This window comes from Python bivittatus, unplaced genomic scaffold (genome assembly GCF_059951505.1).
Source record: "Python bivittatus isolate LINGU-HERP-01145 unplaced genomic scaffold, Pbiv_v1 ctg000610_np1212, whole genome shotgun sequence".
NCBI lineage: Eukaryota > Metazoa > Chordata > Lepidosauria > Squamata > Pythonidae > Python > Python bivittatus.
Genome location: NW_028277088.1, coordinates 38,806,428 through 38,824,548, shown reverse-complemented (window position 1 = coordinate 38,824,548; position 18,121 = coordinate 38,806,428). Strand labels below are relative to the sequence as shown.

At 38.6% G+C, this 18,121-nt stretch overlaps 1 long non-coding RNA gene across 1 annotated transcript in view; it reads right to left on the bottom strand.

Moving 5' to 3' along the window:
* The window catches only part of LOC148214602 (uncharacterized), a 66,134-nt gene that overhangs the window by 1,565 nt on the left and 46,448 nt on the right, over positions 1-18,121 (bottom strand). Inside the window, exon 2 of the long non-coding RNA XR_015797918.1 lies at positions 10,755-10,798. This is a non-coding gene — a long non-coding RNA (uncharacterized LOC148214602). The remainder of the gene's footprint in view (positions 1-10,754; positions 10,799-18,121) is intronic.

Genomic DNA, 18,121 nt, shown 5'->3' with positions numbered 1-18,121 from the left:
CTGCCTAGCTGCAGATTGAGGAACATTTCTCTAGCAGATGCAATGTCATTTTGAGGCTAACCTCTAATTAAAATAAAACTCTCTAAGTTGAATATTAGAACGCATGACCCATTTAATTTTTTTTATCTTATTTATTATATATTTATCCAAAAGAACCCAAACTTGCAAATGTGATTCTCCTCCACACTGAACTTTACCCTCACTATAATCCTAGGAAGTCAATTATGCTAGGACACTTTATTTTTTACAACAACTTTACAGCTCAATAAACATCTATTGCAGGAGTTCTTAATCTCTTTATGCCATGGACCTCTTCTCAGAAAAAAAGTATTTCGATGTATAACATAAAATGCACAGATTGCATTACAAAGGAAATCAATTATGCTCAAATACAATTACCAATTTTTTTTAAATAATTAAAATAATTTTAGATAGTGAGATTTATTGAATTAAGCAAACATTTTTGGAGTCATTACTTTGTTGCCTATATTCATTATGGAATAAAAAGCAAATTTTCAGTTAGAAGTTAATTAAAATAAAGTTGCAATTTTTCTCCCCATCCAAGTTCATGGACCCCTTGAATTCTATCCACGGACCCCAAAGAGGTCCCTGAACCCCATATTAAGAACCCCTGGTCTAATGTCTACCCAGTGAGTTCAATGGCTGGGTGGAGATGTGAAATCCAACTTCTAGTAAAATGCTTGAACTTGGTTGTCCTCATCCTGAGTGAATTTAGATTACAATCCCCATAATTTCTGATCATTGCCTACATTGTCTGGGGATGATGGAAGTCATAGTCCCAAACATCTGAAGGACAACAGCTGAGGAAGACTGCTCCAACCATCATAGATCACTGGCATTCTGATATACCAGAACATGGATACCAGATAGTCTGAGGTGTACAAACTACTCCCCCAAATTTCACATATTCTATTCAGTTTAAAGTATGTATTAATGGGGCATGCTGTCATTATCTGCTAAATAAACCCCTATGCCTGATTAAGTCTTTGAATGGGAAGGCATATGACCTGACTTTGTCTTACCAAAGATTCACACAACATGCTATAAGTCATGGTCTGTTTAACTCCAGTTGGTTAAATAAACCAGTGTTTGGATTCATACAACATTTTCAGCTATAAGCCATAACTGAGAACCCAAAGTAGTTGGGTTCAAGTCTCACACTGAACCAAAACCAATAAAACACCTATGACACAATGCATTCTGTAGTGACAGCCTTACTGGGGGGGTGGGGGAGGGTGGAGGGGTATCTTCAAGTCAATGTTGACTCCTGGCAACTGCCTGGACAATCCCTGCAGCTTTCTTGGCAAGATTTTGGAAGTGGTTTGCCATTGCCTACTTCTTCCTAGGGCTGAGAGGTAGTGACTGGTCTAAGGTCACCCTGCTGGCTTTGTGTCTAAGACCAGACTAGAACTCACAGTCTCCTGGCTTCTAGCATGATGCCTTAATCACTACACCAAACTGACTCTCCATACTGTCTTAGTCTGAAGTTAATATAATTATTAACTTGTCTTTATAGTTAGGGTTTGTTAAGAAAATACATGTTCTTCCTTCATATATTCCTAATATATGAAATTTATTAACTTTTCAAGAGATATGAATATTAGGGCTGTGGAAAGCATTCAGAAGAGGTTCTTTGCAAAGTGTGTTGGTACAAGTAAAGCACACTTCTAGAATTGTTAAAGTAGCCATGACTGCTGGAAGGCTGAGACAAATACTTCAAAGAGTTTTCTCACTTGTGTGTTTGTGTGTGCATCACTACTTTACTTCACTCACACTCTGAGCAGAGGTGTGGACTGTGCATGAACATGTAACTGCAGATAGTGGGGGAAAGCCTCTGAGGCAGCTGTGCTGACTTCTGGAGCAAGTACCTGCTTTAATGCTTTCAGAAAAGATCCTTCACTTGCCCCCTTTGCTTTACAAAGTGCCTTTTTGAATGCTTTGCACAGGCCTAATGGATCATTAGCCAGGTTAGTGTAGTGGTTAAGGCATCAGGCTAGAAACTGGGAGACCATGAGTTCTAGTCCTGCCTTAGGTACAACGCCAGCTGCGTGACCTTGGGCCAGTCCCTCTCTCTCAGCCCCAGGAAGAAGCAGGCAATGGCAAACCACTTCTGAAATCTTGCCAAGAAAACTGCAGAGACTTGTCCAAGCAGTCACCGGAAGTCGACACTGACTGGAAGGCACAAAAAAAGTGGATTATTTATACATGGTGTGTAGGCAAGCTTATTATTATATAACAGGTGAAGTACAGATACAGTGGTACCTCGGGTCACAAACGCTTCTGTTCACGACCAATTCGGGTCACAAACAGCACTGTTCACAAAATTTTGCTTCCGTTTGCGAACTCCGCATTGGGTGACGAACAGGATCCGCGGCCATTTTCCTTGCCATGACACGTGGTCGTGGCTTCCTGTAGGGAGGGGGACTCTCCCTCCAAACAATAACTGCCTCTCCACCCGCCTTCCTGTCCTCCACGCCAGAAGTTGCCTCAAGCAAGGTTAGTGTTCTCTCTCTCCATAGTGTACTGTACTGTACTTTGTGTCATATTTTTGTGGTTTAAAAAACAAAATACATATGGTTCAGAACAGATTAACTGTATTTACATTGAACCTTATGGGAAAATTTGATTCGGGTCACGACCAAAATCGGTTGGTGACCAAATTCGTAGGGGTCAGAATGGATTAACTGTATTTACATTGAACCTTATGGGAAAATTTGATTCGGGTCGCGACCAATTCGGGTTGTGACCAGAGTCGCGGAACGAATTACGTTCATGACCCGAGGTACCACTGTACAGATTGTTGATATGTGTTCTTTGTCTCCAGTCGAATTGTCTGATGCAATTTTTTGAGTTATTTAGTGGATTCTTAAGCATGTTCAAGTTGCATTCTTTTTCCTCCTGTGACCTTTTTCATTTATGTATTATACAATGAAAGGATCCCAAAAAATTGGCCACAGGTGGAAGCATATTTTAAGCATTCTATCAACCCTTCTTTTCTTTTTAAAATAGATGTGGAACAAGTTTCATATAAAGTATTGACTTGTAGTTACCAATTCACTATTTTTATGGATCTATTTTTATTCATTTGTGCTCATATATATAATTTTTATTTTTAAAGAATGCCTATGGGATCCAGAGGCATTTTTGGAAGTAAAGATGATGCTGGAAGCTGGCACTTTATTATGCACCACATCAGTTTCCCATTTAATTACTTATAGTTAGAAGAACCTTGGGGGAAAAAATAAAGAAAATATCAGATGAAGCAGAGAACTTGACAAGTGCCAAGAGCAGAATGGATAATGACTTGTAATTACCATTACAGGTAGTTCTCATTTAGCAACTGCCTCGTTTAGCAACAGTTCACAGTTATGACAGTGGTAAAAAGTAACTTTGTGACCAATCCTCACATTTATGACCTTCGCAGGTCTGAAAAGCAAAGGAAAGCTGAAGTAAGATTGTAAGCACAGTGATGGTTTCACTTAGTGACTGTTTTGCTTAACAACCAAGTTGCCAGTCCCAATTGTGATCAATAAATGAGGACTACCTGTATGATAAATTAGATTATTCTGTTTTAAATTATTTGATCTAAATGAAAACCAGGATACCATTCATATTTGTATCCTCCCTTTATGCTTAAGAAAGAAAAATGAAGAAGAAAAAACATTAGCCATAAGTTCTGGTCAGCAGTTAGCCACCTCACCATTTTAGCCTGCCTTCCCTGCACTGTTCCTCTCAGATGTACTTGGCTGGAGAAACCATCATCAACCAGAAACTTGTTCTTCAACATAGCTGGAATGCATCTGACTGTGGAAGCTGTGCTACCCATGCAGAATTACCCTATGGGGGCAAAGCACTTTCTAAGGATTTTTCTCTTCCCCAGGGCTGGTTCTTTTTTGTCCAATTTTCTTAGCATCCTCCAAGTTAATTCACTAAAAAATTGATCAAACTGACAGTACTTCTTAGAAAGTGATGGTTTGCTTTGGCCCCAGCCTGAAAAGTTTTCTCTATTTCTTCTAACAGGAAGTGACTTCTGCATGTTAGATTAAGGAACGTTGGTCCTGAGAGATACATATATTTTACCTGGGGATTTATTTGTTTAAAATATTTATATAGCCCATCTTAAAACAACTCTGGGTGGCTTACAACCAATAAAACAGTATGAAAGCAGTACAAAACAATATAAAAACCAACAGTAATAAAAATAAAAACAGAAAAACCTGGTGCCACAGCCAACTCACAAAGTTGGGTTAACAATTCCCAACTTTGCTGAAGCCAGTTTGTATGTTAACATCTTACATTTAGGTAACACAAAAAGCTGTCTTTGGATGAGAGAGGCAGATCAGACACTACCTTTGTATGTCACAAGAGATTACATCCTTTTAAGGTTATGCCCAGGGCCTTCATAAATATACATGCCATACTCCAGTGATTAGCAAGGGGTCTGGGTTGAAATGAATTTACTAGAGGTTTTTTTTTTTTTAATTGTGGATCATTTGGAAGCATCAGGTGATTGGCAAAGATTTACTGCTGCTTTTGGAGCCTTCTTCTGAGAAAGTATTGTAATGTGGCTGGATTTTATAGGGTTGCTATGGATTTAAGGGTTAGTCAGTCATCTTCTGCTGCAACCAACCTTGTAGCCATTCACATTTGAGTAACTGAATTAATACATTGTTAATTTAATTTAACCATGGTTTATTGAATAGGTCACAGCTGACTGGCTTCAGACATCATGTTAAGGCAAAACCAAATAAACCACATTATGGCTCAGCAGTTGGCAGCAACTATCTACTCTTCATTGATCTCAGTTTGGCTTGGCCAGCCTTGTTTAGTACTTGGGAATACTGTAGCTGACAGCTAATCTGGGAAGTTGTGGAAGAAGACATTGGCAAACCAGTTCTGTAATGCTACAAAGAAAAAGGCATAGCTGCAGTTAGCAGGAGTCAAACTCACCCCGAGGACATCTTTATTCTTTTTTTGTGTGTGCATTGTGTGAAACCAGCCAATGTGTAGTTTGTTTGTTTTTGGCTTTATATGATACATGCCTGAATTGTTTTAGGACAGTAAACCAAAATTTAAATGCATGATTTATTCTTGGCTAACAACTTCAAGTATAGCTTAATGTGATAATGACACCTGGTGATTCTTTGTCTTAATTTGGGCTATAGACCATATTTGGCCTTCAGTGGTGTTTTGAGACCATTCCAGAAAGTAGGTGGGTCTAGAACAAAACAATCTGATTTTTTTTCATTTAAACTTAATACAACTTAGTTGAAATAAATAGAGTTAACATAAGTACTCCTCATATTTTAATAGTTATAATTATATAGGTTTTGCGGGCCCTTCTGTGGCTCTGGGGAGTGGGGACTCAGGTTTTATACCTTTTCTTTAAGAAATCACACAGATGAAAAGTAAGAGCATGTAAAGAAAATGTGGTAAATTAAATTAGGAATTGGCTAAACAAGTCATACTTATTTTGTTGTCTAGAAGACTGAAGGGTTAACATCACGTCCAACTAAAGCCAAATGACCAAATGAACCATATTATAGTTTAGTGCAGTGTGGGAACTCAGCCTAATACTGGCTTGTTTCTGGCTTATATAACAAACCACAATTTAAACAAACCATGGCTTAGATATGTGAATACAGAAAATTTAAATAAAAAGAAAAGCAATAGATCTATTGGAATGGAAGAATTACATTTAGTTTCTATATTACTTGCTTGCAAACCCATTTTTAGGAAATGGAAAGATTCCAAATGTCATTCTAGTTTTAATAATTCAAGTGAGAGATACAGTGAAAAAGTTGCAATGCAGAATGTTCCTATTTAGGATGCCAGCCAACCAGCTAGCCATACTCTTTTCTAGGCTACTCTTCCAAAGTCTGTGGGGTGCAAAAGGAGGCATTCATAAGAGGTTATGAGGTTTAAAGTACTGTTGCCTATTACTGGCTCAATTCTTTCTGTCCCACAAGATCTAATAGGGGGGCATGCTCCAGGTCCCTTCTATCAAAAAATGTCATCTGAGGAGACCCAGGAAGTGTGCCTTCTCTGTTGTGGCACCTACTCTATGGTACAGCATATCTCCCTCCCCCAATCTGAGATATGGATGGTCCTGATTGTATAGCTTATGAGTCACACTGAGCATGTTGTTTGAATAGCTTTTTACTATTTCATGGTTGTTTTTAACTTGGCTGTTATCTATCCAGAGTTGCATAGTGAGTGGGCAGTTATATACATTAATTAGAAATGGTGAAGATGACACTAAATGGTCATTCCCATTAGAGTCAGATCTGATTTCATGCTTATGAATATATCCATGGCCTCTGGTTTCTGAAATTTGAGTTTCAAATAAATTAAAGGATACTTTAATCTGTTCCTATGATTGGCCAAATTGGTAAGGTCCTAGTTTGCTAATGATTACATTACCTATTTCCACTGAAGGTTAATCTAGTCTCCCATCAAAGTAGTACAGGCTACCCAAGCATAACATGGGAATTCTGCCTCTATCTGTTATGTATTCCTTGGGTTCAGGATATCTGGAACATGAGGGCATCCTTGGATGCTGCTTCATCCTAGCCAAAATAGTTGAGAAAAGTTATTTTCCCCCAACATAAAAAAGGGAACAATTTCTATCAGGCTCTTCCTGTTCACAAATAAATGAACTGTTTCCTCTATGCACAAGTTAAATTGATGGAGATCTATATCTTCTCTCCTTCTCCTGCACATGGAGGAACATAAGGGGTCAAAAGGGATGAGGCAAGATGGAGACAAATAATACTACAAAAAACAGGTATAATCATATCATTGTGGTCTTTGAAGATCTAGGAAGGAAAATCCAGAAGCTGGGGATTCATATGATCTTTTCATCCAACTTGACAGTCCACGGAGAAGACTGGAAAGTGAAAGGAGAATGCAGCAAATGAATGCCTGGCTATGCCAATAATGCCAGTGGGGGAGATTTGGTTTTTAAGACAATGGTCTGAGTTACCTGAATGATGGACTGCTGGTATGGAATGGGTTATACATCAAAGGGTGTGGTGAAAAAGTCTTTGGCCAAAGCATGGTGAGGTTGATCAGTATGGCTTTAAACTGAACCCTTTTGAAATTGGAGTTGAAAATCCTGAAGTAAAGGTTTCAGATAAAATACCTGTGCACCCTAGAAGGAAGTGTAAGTGTTGCTCATGTGGAAGCTATTCAACCACTTATGAAAAAAACTCATTGGTTCGTAAGGCTTATGGCCTTAATTGCCTATGTAATAATACTCAAAGCATGGGGTATAAAAAAATTAGCTTGAACTCTTAGTATAGGAAGGCAGATATGATTTTAATAATAAAATTGAGATCTGATAGGATGTCTCTTATGATTAGAATACAGCAAATGAAAGATTTGATTTACTCAAAAGGACGAACAGGGAAAGAAGAAATTGCATTGTATATTAAAAGCATCCATGCATGATCAGAAATCCAGGTGAGTGAACATAGCAACACAGCAGAAAGCATCTGGGTTATAATAAGTGGTGGGAAAGTAAAAATAATATGGTTGTTGGTAACCAGTATTATCCATCCTCAGCTTCCCCAAAATTGGATTATGCTTTAAAAGTGGCAAATGTTAGGCATTTCCTAACATTTGTTGAGAGACAAACTTTGTCAAGTATGATACATCTAGGAAATATCTGAATTGTCTTGCTGAGAACTTTTTCCTTCAGTGGGTGTAGGAATGCACAAGAGGATCAGCTATCCTTGACTAAATAACAAGTCAAGGAACTAGTAGGAATGTTGGGGAAAAGTGACCCATAAAACTAAAGGGTTTTTGTTGTTTTATTTTAAGAGAAACTGAAGCTGAATCTGGTAAAAACATCTCTTAAGCTTCAACATAACAACAGTAAGTAGGATTCCATGGCAAAATAAATTAATGGGAAAAAGGGCTCAGTGTAAGTGGGAATTCCTAAAAAAGGGAAAGACTAAAAACATAGTCTTAACAATAAGAAAAAAAGTGGGGGACAGCAGAATTATATGGTTGCACAAAAGCTTGATGAAGATCTAAAAATAAAAAATGAGATATATGGTGGGAAAAAGGGACAAGTCAACATGGAAAGGTACATAAAGACAGCCTAGAACTATAAAGATAATACAGTGAAAGTCAAAAGAACGCAGATTGACCATGGATGCTAGGAAGAACGAAAAAAGTCTTCTTCAAATATTGAAATAATTCTAGAGATTATCCTTCTCTCCAACATGATACACCAGCACCTTTCTTTTTTCTGTACCTTTTCCCTTTAAACAGCTTTGCATGCACAATCATCATGCCTGTTGTCTTTGTTTCTGTAAAGTGAGGTATGAGAGAAGGACCACGTTTCTTTTTATCTTTTCCCAGTAACGTTTGCTGCCCCGACTCTGGGGAGTCTTTGAACTATGGACCCCTGGACTTATGCCTATCCTAATAGCATCACCAGGTACAGCTTCCAACTTCATCAAAAATGGATTTTAGTTCTCATGTCTAGCAACAAGTGGCATGTCACAAGCTCTGTTTATTGAAGTCTTCCTAATCTGGTTTCTTGATTTCATTACTTTTGACTAACAGATCTGTTAAGCTCAATGTGTCTAGGTTCCTCCTTAAAAACCTTTCCTTTGATTCAAGCTCAGTGTGTTGGGCTTGACGAATTTGGAAATCCAGGCTGGAGGAATATTTCCAGAAACCTTTGGAATCAGTTTGTCATTTGCTGAACTCTCATAGTAGTAGTAATGCAGAGCTGCCATCTAGTGTACAGTGAAGATATTTGTCTTTGCATGGATGTTTCTAACAGTGGAATCTCCCTGCAAAACAGCCATGCAGACTGCCAGGACAGACAGACAGACAGACAGACAGACATTCCTTCAGCAGATATACAACACATTTCTGGTTCACATATACTTCTAATGTTGGTTCATGTCTGCCTTTGCATGAAATGTGAACTACTCAATAAGGCCTTAATGTTATATGCAACCTTGTCTCTGACTACTTGTCCAAAGAATCAATATTCAAAATCCTGATTTAGTAATATTACAGTGGTACCTCGGGTTACGAATTTAATCCGTTCCGTGACTCTGGTTGCAACCCAATTTGTTCGGAACCCGAAGCAAATTTTCCCATACGGTTCAATGTAATTACCGTTAATCCGTTCCGGCGTCCGCGGACCATGCGTCAAGGGCGGAAAAAGGGCCGCGGACCACGCGGCAGGGCGGAAAAACGGCCATGGACCATGCGGCAGGGCGGAAAAACGGCCGTGGACCACGTGGCACGGGCAGAAAAATGGCCGCGGACCATGTGGCATGGGTGGAAAATGGCTGCGGACCACGTGGCACGGGCGGAAAATGGCCGCGGACCACGTGGCACAGGCGGAAAATGGCCGTGGACCACGTGGCATGGGCGGGAAAATGGCCACGGACCAAGTGGCACGGGCGGAAAATGGCCACGGACCATGTGGCACAGCGGAAAATGGCTGCGGATCCGGTTCGTACCCCAAGGCGGAGTTCGCAAACTGAGGTAAATTGTTGCGGCCGGAGCTGGTTGCAACCTGAAAAGTTCATAAGCAGAGGCGTTCGTAACCCGAGGTACCACTGTATATAGAGTATGAACACAATATTACATAAGAACACAGCCAAAGCTTTCTTCCAACTTTTCTTCATTGACTGAAGCCTTAAGCCTTCAAGATGTCATTATTTTCAGCTGTTACAGATTCTTTTCCACTTTCAAGAACTAGGTTTGTTAGTTATTATTCCAATGAACTAAGTATTGCAAAGCAACACCCTTTGCAGTTCCTGATCACGACATTCTTAGAAGCACTACCCTCTGTTTATCTGTTGTCTTTGAATATAATATTCTCCATCTTCATTTCTAGTAGGCTTATAAAAACTGTTCCTCCGTATATGCTCAGTTCAACATAAGGTCCTTCTACATGAAGTTTCTGCTCCCATTCAAAGATGGATCCTGTTCCCACAAAACTGATTGCATTTCAAAGCTCCTGGGTTGATTTGTTTCTGGCTCAGTGGTGATACATTGGGAACCAAAGAAAAAAAGTGACCAAAGGAGGTCTTGCAAGGAAAAAGGTCATTTGATGGCTTTCCATCTTATGAGCTCATAAGGACTGCTCAGATTTTGGGGTTTCTTTTCATTGCTGCTTTGCAAATAATGTTAAATAAGCACATAGAGAGGGGTAGGAGTGTAATCAGCCTTTCCCCCCCCCCCCCCAATTTGCATGGAATGGTAGTGAAGAGACTTTTGCTACTTCAGGATTTGCAGAAGCCTGGAATGGGGTCAGTGATGTTCTTTGTCTCTTTTTTCAACATTTTGAGATCAGCAGAAGTGCAGACAATTGCTAAGAATGGTATCCACTAAGCTGCGTGTCAAAAGTTGCCAGATGGTGGGGTCACGATCCAAACCCCATCCCTTTTATAGTGCATAGATGCACACTTATGATCAAAAGGATGGGGTTTGGATCACAATGCCATACCAGTCATCTTGCAGATTTTAACCCTCCTCCTCTTAAGATGTCACTGTCTGCAGTTGCCTTCAAACTGCTTTACAAGAACTGGGGAATGGAAGTGGTGTCAGTGGAGAAGTGTCCATATTTACAAACAATTGTCTCCCTTTGAACTCTTATTCCAGCATCATTATTATTTTCTGATCAAAATATAGCACTTGATATACAGTTGCTTTATAATTATAGGAAAGGACTTAGCTCATGGCATTCAAATTACCAGGTCTAATTCTTGCCATCTCTAAGTAGGGTTGTAAAGGAGACCTGTAGGAAAATGTGGAGAGATCTGAGTGCTAGTCACATCGCATAATGCCATAATGTGATTTATTATTGATTTAGCATAATATGTGATCTGCTTTATTATTATCTCAGATAATAAAAGTGATTCAACAAATCAAAGATTACACTGGCAATGCCTAATATGTGAACACAGCTCCATTGGTTGGACCAATAATTTAGGACATATTTTTTATATCTTGGATTGAAAGGTTAAATTATTTCTAATGTAAAAAAATGGGGGCAAAAGATTCTCCTAATTAACCTAAATCAAAATCCAAAACAGAAACAGATCAATTCATTAGAAAATGTTTAAATTTTTTAAATGCATTTAAGATATATATGGAGTTCTTAAAATGAATGTATTCTAGGAAACACTGAAGAAGATGGGAAAGGAGCTAGACTACGAGCTGCCTAGGAGCGCTCCATTCTATAGGGCTAATGTAATTATAAATGGTCATTACATAGAGACATTCATCTTCAGCACCAATTTAAATGAGTGAGTGCACATGTGTCTCTTTGCTTACAAGCCTGTAACAAGAGGGAAACATAATTTGACCACTGCTTATAGATAAATCAACTCTTCATCAAATTCATAATATATTCCTTGTGTTGCTTCAGTATCAGCATAAAACCACCATACACATTTTGAATTCTGTGATTAACTATCAGACAAAAACTTGCTTGTACTGGCTGAGTTTTTATATTTTCCTGAGCCATAAATGTAGCTTGCTTGGTTTATTCTGGCTAGCATTAGCATATTGTGCAAATTCAGGCACTGTGATTTGTAAACAATTGTCGATGGTTTATTGTATTATGCAAATCCAGGCAATTATGATGTATTTAATAAACCATGGTAAAACAAACAATAGCTTCACATAATGTGCATGCAGGTCACTGAATCACACCACTCTTCCACTTAACCCTGTATTTGACTGTCAGAGCACTTCTAAAAATTTGGATAGGATTTTTTTTTCAGCTCTACATCAAGATGCCAGAGAGCAAAACTGAGACTTGGTGCAAAATGCTACGTTTAGGGATAAATGTTGATCATTGTAAAAAATAAACGACTGGATACTAGATCAGGATGCTACTGAAAGAGGGAACAGATGAAAATTGTATCTCCTGTCCAAAAGAGATTCATTTCTAGAATTTTATATAAAGCAGGTGGGAGAAAGAGATCCAAAAAAATAAAAATAAAAAATTGAACAGTGTTATAAATAAATATCACATTTGAAACAGAGCAGCTATCAGTCACTTTCATAGTGACTTCATAGTTTTGCCACAATAAAACTATTTATCTGAGCCTTTGTGTCCTGGGAAATATTTCTTGTAGTGTTTTGTCTTGTCAGCTGAGAAAGACTTGACAAATATGAATATACAGGACTGTATTCTGGATATTAGATCGCTAAGGTCTATGTCCCTGGGCTATTTCAGCAAATCGCTACATGAAGGAGAAATATTTGACCAAATTATTACAGCATCATCAACACAGAGAGAAGATGTCATTTCACCAAGAATAACAATTATTTGGTCAAGAAAATTTGACCAAATTATTACAACATCATCAATGCAGAGAGAAGCTGTCATTTCACCAGGAATAAATGTAAGAAAGTTATATGTAGTTAAGTTAGCTACAGCTCAGAATAAAATATACGCAGTGCAGTGCATTAAGAACTCCTTAATGGAAGAAACGCCCAGGAGAAAAATGTGTATTCAGTTATATTTTGAAGGAAGTTAGTCAAATCTTTATGGAAAATATCTGTTGATCGGAATATATTGGCTCCTCTCTAGTCTGTTCAGTTAAATAAGGCTTTGTATTTGTGGTAGCAGTGTTTTCTTAAAGGGAAAAAAAAAGGATTTGTAATAATAGAAAAACCTCTCATACAATCTTCTGATTGTTAATTCCCACGTTATCTCCAGTAGGGGGCAGGCTGGTCTCATTCGCATTCTGATCATTCAAAGTTCCATGTTGGTGGAAATGTTACTGTATACATAATGTCAGATTGCTGGAGAGTAAGTACTTTAGAGAAAAAGTTAGATTGTCTCAGACGGAAAGGAACAACCACTCAACATAAAATGAAGACATTTTCATAGAGACTAAGTGCCTGTATTACTATGGCTCTTAAAACCCAAGGAACTGCTTGTAACGTGGGAATATTTTTCTCCCTTCAGTTCAGGTAAACACCAACATGTGTGGTTTAATCTGTAATGAATGAGGCTAAGCCCTAGCTAATTTGTCCTATTTTTAATGGAACCTGATTACAGTGAATATAGATTCCAAACCAGCTGAGGACCTCTGGAATTGGTAGGAGTCATACCCTGCAGGCCATGAAAAATATATTTTGTCAGTGCAAAATATATGCTTGGAAAAACATTCCAAACATGCAGATGTCACAGTTGATGGCTGTAGCTGTTCTAGGAAACATACACCAGCAGAACAGCTAGTATGCATATAGTTATAAACCAGATAGGAGAAGCAAATTGATATCATCATTTATAGTACTGCATATTCCTTCAGAAAAGTCTAGAATATAGACAAAAACATAACCAAGGGTCCTTGTAGGAAGAGAGCTGTTTTAGACTATGAAAGCAAAAAATCAGGAGGAATCTGGTAACATCTTTTCTAACAAATTGTATTAAACCCATTTTATTAAACATTCTTCCCATTGCCACAACAGAGGAGAATAGGACATCAATGGCCAGGACTGGCACTAATCCCCCAGTCTTCCCCATGTTAAAGGAATGACATATAGTTGTGAAGATGTTTCTACACACTGGTTTCAATAGAAATGAATTTAAAAGGCAGGTTCTATTGATGACCACCTGCCTGTGTTTCGCTTTCACTGGTACCAGCTGGACCTTCCTTTGAAATATAAATAGTGCCTTCATATGGGCATTTTTTGGGGGTTGGGATATTGGCAGGAAAAGAAAAGTTGAATTGGTTGTTTCCATCTCCCCCCCCCCTTTTTCCTTATATAAAGGAGATATGATATATGAAAAACGTGTATGTTGACTGTACTAAAGGAATTAACATCATAATAAACCTGTTTTTGAAGATAATAAAAAGGATTTATTTATTTATTTATTTATTTATTTTATTCAATTTATATGGTTGCTCATTTCAATAAAGGGACTCTGGGTGGCAAAGAAACGCAAAATAAATATATATCTGGCAGCTGAGATAAAACAACAGACAACCATTTACACAACTACTTCAGGGGCTCTGACACTTTGACCTCCATGCCTGGGAGTTGATGAGTGTCTGACAGGATGTAATCAATGATTAATAGGCAATGTCTGTGATAGTGGCCCATACAGTACACTTTGCAAATATACAACTCAGCAAAAGAAAATGTTCTGTTGAGGAATGGTGACAATATGAGCCTTTTTATGCAAATAGCAAATGATGAATAGCGATCTGGATGAATATGCAATGGTTTATATATTCAAGAGGGTTGTATTCTTACAGTACAACTTTGGAAAGTTTTGAGTGTTTCGTCTCAAAGAGCAATGGGAACTTGAAATAAACCTCTTGCTCCCTTGTTTAACATCTTATGGCCATGAAAGTAGGTAGAGTGGAGTAGTAGTCCATGTTGACTGTTATCTTTCACTCAGTCTACAGATGAATTAGCTAAGGGGATTATTATTTAAAAATGAAACACTTAAAAACACTTTAAAAACTCCCATAACAAGCAATGGAAACAAAAATGTGCCATGCAAACCATTTTTGCACAAAAGCCATAGAACTGAGCCCGAGGGGCAGGAAAACAAGCTATCCATTTATTCCAGAAGCAACGTAACCACCGACTGAAATATTTTGCAAACTCCTGATAAGGAAATAAGAAGACACTGGCATGTCATTTCATGTTGTTGCTAAGATAACCCCATGGACATATCTATGCAGTTGCCAGGAACTGCACTAGTTTACCTTTCAAAATCATGATATGGTTGTCTCCTAAAATCCCAGCTGCTGTCTGGAAATTTGAAACTGTGGTCCCTATAAAACTCCCAGGTGGGAAAGGTTAGAGTTGATCATTTTGCACTAAATCAACAAGGAGTCACATTTGGTATAAGGCAATTATATTCTCAGGTCCTGCTTCTACAACTATCAGTTTTAGTCAACAACAGTTCTCCAGTATAACGTAACACTATAGCAACCATTTGGGAGGATGGGTTGGGTGCATCTTAATAGACCATTTCTCAAGAACAAGAAATCAGTTACCCAGTCTTGCCTCTTTACTGCAAAACCTAGTTACATTTTTTAAAAACCTGCATTTCTGTATTGCCCCAATCGCCAGACTCTCAGTGATTTGGTTATTTTGGATATTCCATTCATTAGGAAAATGCTGCTTTCGCAGCAGCCCATAATGTCACAGCATTGCCAGCAGTCTTGAAAGCTTAGCGTTAGCTTTCTTGTCTTCCGCTTCCGAGAAAGTGATTTTGTTACTGTCAGAAATTAAAATTGAGAATAAGGCTTACATATTCCAAACAAATAACACATGGAAAAAGATACAAACAACAAAACCATTGGAAAGCCTACAAAAGCATAACACAGCGACGACAAAAAGAAAAACACCGTCACTGTATTTATTTACTAGAGCAGAATAATGTTTTCCGACCTTTCCCATCTTCCGTTACTTCAGCATGACCTTGTTTCACAAACACTGCTGTCAAAATTTAAAATATTCCATGCTGTGATTGAACCTTTAAACAGAGTGCAACATAAATATCCCATTAAATGTGTTGATATTTGCACTATAAGAAACAGTGCAAAGATCACTACATTTTACACTGCACTGGTTACAATGTTATTGGAATCTTGCCTGATATTACTGAGTGACATTTGTGACTGTGAAGAGAGTCACTCTGATCATCCATAGCTTATAAAAATCAGGCCTTGAGGCCCTGCTGGTTTCCTATAGATGTGAGTAGTGTTTGTTTGTTCTTAGAATGAATGAGAGTGCACCTGGAAAAAGTAGTATGTATGTTTTCTACATCAGGGAGAAACCATGCAGAAAATCATTATGAAGTTTTATTCTATGAAAGCTGGCCTTTTCAAATGCTCTTTACATCTGTGGTATCCTTTTGTTTATATCCCTTTGTTATAACTGCTTTGCAAGCTGCCTTGAGTCTGTTGATTTGGTGGAGCGTAACAGGTATAGGTAGAAAATAAATTTGGAAGTGAGATTAACTAGCGGGTTATGGGTGAGGTGAAATTGGGTAGATTTATTCTCTTTTCTCTGCTCCCTAGCCAGCCTCCGATCATTTCTCTCCCAGAATATGCCCTCTTCATTAGCACTTTTTTTCTGAGTTCCTTTTGTATCTATCATTCCTATTTTTGAAACTCTATTTTTGAAACAAAATTCTCTCCAGACTTCCTGCAAGGTAAAGGAGAAGGGAGCAGTCCTCTATTATTTTATTTGTACAATGGTGGGGGCATGCTAATGCTAACCTGCTTTAACAGTATTCTGAAATACTTTTTAGGAAAAGACATTGATAAACTGGAGGGCAAGTTGTAAGAGGCCTGGGAGGGAAAAGCTTATGAGGAATGGTTGGAGGTATTGGGTATATTCAGCCTAGAGAAGTGCAGACTATGGAGAGACACAACAGCTGTCTTCAAGTATCTGAAGGGCTGTTGTGTAAAAGATGGGGTCATGCTGCTCAGAGTTGTTCCAGAAGGCAAGAGACAATGAGTTTCAATTACAAGAAAGAAAATTTTGGTTGGACATCAGGAAACATGTTGTAATGATAAGAGTTGCTCAATTATGGAGCAGACTGCTGGGGAAGTAGTGGATTCTCAGTTGCTGGAAGTGCTTAAACAGAGGCTGGATGGCCATTTGTCAGGGACGCTGTGTTAGTGGATGCCAACCTGGTCAGGGGCTGGACAAGATGATCCTCACAGTCCCTTCCAACCATTATATTCTCTGATTCTCTACAATGTATCTTTGTCCTAAGATGCAGCAACCCTACTGTTACTCATGACAGTGTCCAGAATATAATGAATTATGTTGAATAGGCTTTTATTCCTTCCCAGTTTCTCTGAATATTAGTTTCAATCACTCCCTTCACCCCAAGTAATAAAGAAGGTTACCCAATAGATCAGTGTTTCTCAACCCTGACAACTTTCAGATGTGTGGACTTCAACTCCCAGAATTCTCTAGCCAGTCAAAGCAATCAAGATGGTGGTTGCGACCACATGATTGAAGCCCTACCCCTTTGCAGTATAGAAGAAGTAGGGCTTCAATTCCACAGCTGTAACTTCCATCTTGACTTTTTTGACACCGCCATCCTACAGATGCCCTTGGCATCTTGGGGGTGAAAGTCAAAATGTAATTTATGAACTCAGATAATTCTGATTTATTCAATAAACTATAGTCAGTACAGCACTGCTTAATGTGCTCTGCGAATCAGTTCAGTATGTTCTTCAGCTGAGGGGTTTATGATATTGGTTGCTAAAGCTAAAATATTTGAAGCTGAGGCCTAATGGCTGTACACTCTTGAGCAGAAAAATCCAGAAAGTAGTTTCCTTTCATTTGACCAATCCAAATACTTTATACTACAAGTCTGAAACAATGTTAACCTGTCATTAGATAAAGCAGGGCATATGCCTAAGGTAACAGATCTTTGGGTACAGTAACAGGTGCCTTATATCTTTATTGGATTTAGAAGGCTGCCCAACTCCATAAGACTCTGGATAATTAAAAAAGAAAAAGAAACACAAACCATATACATCCAGAAAAACAATTCCTCAAACAAAGAAAGTTCTGTAGGGGCTCAACACCTAATCTAAGGCCTGGGAGAACAGTTAGATTTTCAGAGACTTCTTGAACTTCATCAGGGTGGGAGCCATACAAATCTCTGAGGGATGCTGTTCCAGAGAGCAGATGCTGCAACCAAAAAGGAACTTACTTACTTACTTACTTTATTTACCAGACTTGTCCCCGCCCATCTCCCCCCAATGGGGGACTCTGGACGGTTTACAACAATTAAAACAAATAAATACATAATTAAAATTTATAAAAAGAGAAAGACACATTTACCCAAAATGGAAGGAGGAGAAAAAATCCAAGAGGCCGATGGAAGCAACACCAGGCCTCTAAGGGGCTAGCCAACCCCATTGTGATGGAATGGTTTGGTGAAGGCCGCACTCAGGGAGATAAGCATTTCCTTAGCCCCCAGCAGGAGCGTGGGAAGGTTAAGAAGATGAGACTGGCACCACCCTAACGAATTTGCGGTGTTTGCTTGCTGGCTTGAGAGGTTTAGATTCAGTCTGGCAGGATTCTGTCTTGTGGTTGGAAGCTAATAAAA